Raw genomic sequence first — 3,036 nt, 5'->3', positions numbered from 1 at the left:
CAAGGCCTGAAACATTTTAGAATGACTTTGAAATTTGTCATTGAAATTTAATGTATATGATTTATATACATTGTACAGAGAGAAAAAGACTATTGCGTTCTCCATTAAACTCATGGGGGCACCTCAGGGTTCCTACCTAAGGGGGGGGGGGGCAGGGGCGTCGCTGGACCTTTTTCAGTGGGGGGGGGGGCAGAAGCGGATCTAGAGGGGGGGTTGGGGGGGTTGCAACCCCCCCCCCCCTTGGGCGGCCCCCCCCCCCCCAAAAAAAAAAGGAAAAAGAAAGAAAAAAAGAAAGAAAAAAAGAAAGAAAAAAGAACGCACGCTGGAGAGAAACCCTTTCAAGTGCAAATATTGTGAGAAGATATTCAACTCATCTGGTAACTTAACCAAACACATGATAACTCTGGATATAACTATGTATTAAACTGTTACTTGATTTTAAAAGACGTTATCATGCACTGCTTTTTATGGTCTCCATTGTGTTAATAGATGCAAGGAAAACATCACTTACGGGGTTCAAATAAACACCCCAAAAAAAATCGGCTCGCCGCTTCGCGGCTCGTGGACGATGCAAAAGGTTAGATCCCCCTTAGCAAAAAGCTAGATCCGCCCCTGCGGGGGGGGGGGGGGGGGTGTAGAGGCCAACGATTACCGACAAAACTAGCCACCAATTACCGACAAAATTAAATGTCCAATATCTACACATTTAACCCTATAAACCCGGGCCCGAAGGCTAAATTGTTTTTCCTATGGACTATGTAGTACTTGCGTATGCGCAAATGGTCATTTTCCAAGACGACACAAATAAACGAATTATTTCGTCAACTTAGTCAGCATTCATAGCTATATATTTTAATGCAGGCGCGGAGCTAGGATCTTATTTTAAGGAGGGGCGGTAGTGAGCAAGCGAAGCGCGTTCATTAAGGGGGTTTAGGTGATAGGCGATAGGTGATATGAAGCTTAGACGTTTCCTTAAATTATTAGGAAAAGAAGACGATTTATTGTACCGTTCTCGACTGTTAATCCTTGTCTGAATTCAGTTTTTCCCCCACCCGCGCGAAGCGCGGAAGTTTTGGCGTTTAATTAAATTATTAGAGAAAGTAGCCGATTCGTTGAACCGTGCTCGACTCTTAATCCTTGTCTGAATGCAGTTTCTCCCCCCCCCCGCGCAAAGCGCGGAAGCTTTGACGTTTCATTCAATTATGAGAAAAAGCAGACGATTCGGTGTACTGTTCTCGACTCTTAATCCTTACCTGAATTCAGTTCTACCCTCCGCGCGAAGCGCGGAAGTTTTGACGTTTAATTTAATTATTAGAGAAAGTAGACGATTCTTTGTATCGTTCTCGACTAGTCTAAGTTTTCCCCCTCGCGCGAAGCGCGGAATTTTTGGCGTTTCATCACAATATAGAGAAAGGAAGACGATTCGTCGTACCGTTTTCGACTCTTATTAAGCCCTATTCATCTGAATTCAGTTTCCCTCTCTCGCGCGAAGCGCGGAAGCTCTGACGTTTCCTTAAATTATTAGAGAAAGAAGAGGATTCGTTGTACCGTTTTCGACTCTTGATAAGCCCTATTGTCTGAATTCAGTCCCCCCCCCCCCCCCTCGCGCGAAGCGCGGAAGCTTTGACGTTTCCTTAAATTATTAGAGAAAGAAGACGATTCGTTGTACCGTTGTCGACTCGTCTAAATGAAGTTTTCCCCTTCCGCGCGAAGCGCGGAATTTTTGGCGTTTCATCACAATATAGAGAAAGGAGACGATTCGTCGTACCGTTGTTGACCCTTAAACCTTGTTTGAATTTAGTTTTCCCCAAAATTTAAAAATTCTGAATTTCTTTAGCTGATATTATAGGAAAGTGAAACTTCGAGAAAATACAAATATTGTAGTAGTAGTCACTCTCGAAGTCGTCACAGCGGATAAAAAGTCACAGTTCGTAGCGGAAAAAAACTTGTCGGCCGACCGACAATATACATCTCACCGACTTCAAACTTCTGCATTGATATAGTACACGAGGATCGAGCAAGAATACCGACACAGCTGACCCGACACAGCAACATATTTACCCGTGTCTTTCTTGCTCCCTCGACGAAACGACTCCACCCAACAACCCCCTTTTCTCTTTTACTCCTACTCCTACTCTCTCAGGCTCTTACCTCCCCCCTCTCTCCTCTCTTTCACCTCCCGTTTCTTTTCTTTCCCTTTTACTCTTTTTTTCTTTTCTTTCTTTTCCTTTCTTTCCTCTCCTCCCTCTTTTTCTTTTTCTTTCTTCTCTTTTCTTTCCTTTCTTTTCCTTTCTTTCCCTTTTTTTCCTTTCTTTCTTTTCTTTTCTTTTCCTTTTCCTTTTTTCTTTTCTTTCCCTTTCCCTCTCTTTTTCCCCCTCCCCCTTTTCTCTTTTTTTTCCCGACGGCAGCGCAATTTTACCGACAATATCCTGACAAGTGGGGGGGGGGGGCTGTCGCACCCCCCACCCCCCCCCCCCCCCTTTGGCGACGCCCCTGGGGGGGGGACCGATCAGATTTGGTTTGGACGGGGTGTGCGGCTGAAGCGTCTAAACCATTTTTGGGCAGAAAATGGTAACCATTATTAGGGATTTCCATTCAAAACGCAACCCATGTTTAAGGTTTTGCCGTATTCCATGTATTTGCATGAATGATTTACACTTTCACATAGGCTACCTTAATCCCTTAATTTAATTAGTAACGGCTTTCCCAGTTTCAGCTGTTTGTTTTTGCCTCTAATGTCTTTTAAACGTTGCACACTTTCGTGTACTAATTCCCATTGTACTACAGCCTATTTTGTATTTAAAACCCATAAGTTTGTAATAATAATGTAGCAAATTGGAAAAAGAACTTGTGGGAAAAATTCACTAAAAAGCAGGCTGAGCGGGGTAACTTCGCTATTCGTAAGGACGGCTATTCATAAAGACGGAATTCGTAAGGACCGCTATTCATAATGTGAGATGAGGATCGCTATTCATAATTCATATTGAGGGTCATTACTCATAAGGAAAGCTATTCATATCCGCGGTTCGAGTCCCG

This window comes from Strongylocentrotus purpuratus, unplaced genomic scaffold (assembly GCF_000002235.5).
Source record: "Strongylocentrotus purpuratus isolate Spur 01 unplaced genomic scaffold, Spur_5.0 spur5_scaffold_17, whole genome shotgun sequence".
NCBI classification, from domain to species: Eukaryota; Metazoa; Echinodermata; class Echinoidea; order Camarodonta; family Strongylocentrotidae; genus Strongylocentrotus; species Strongylocentrotus purpuratus.
Note: the sequence above shows the minus strand (reverse complement) of the source record.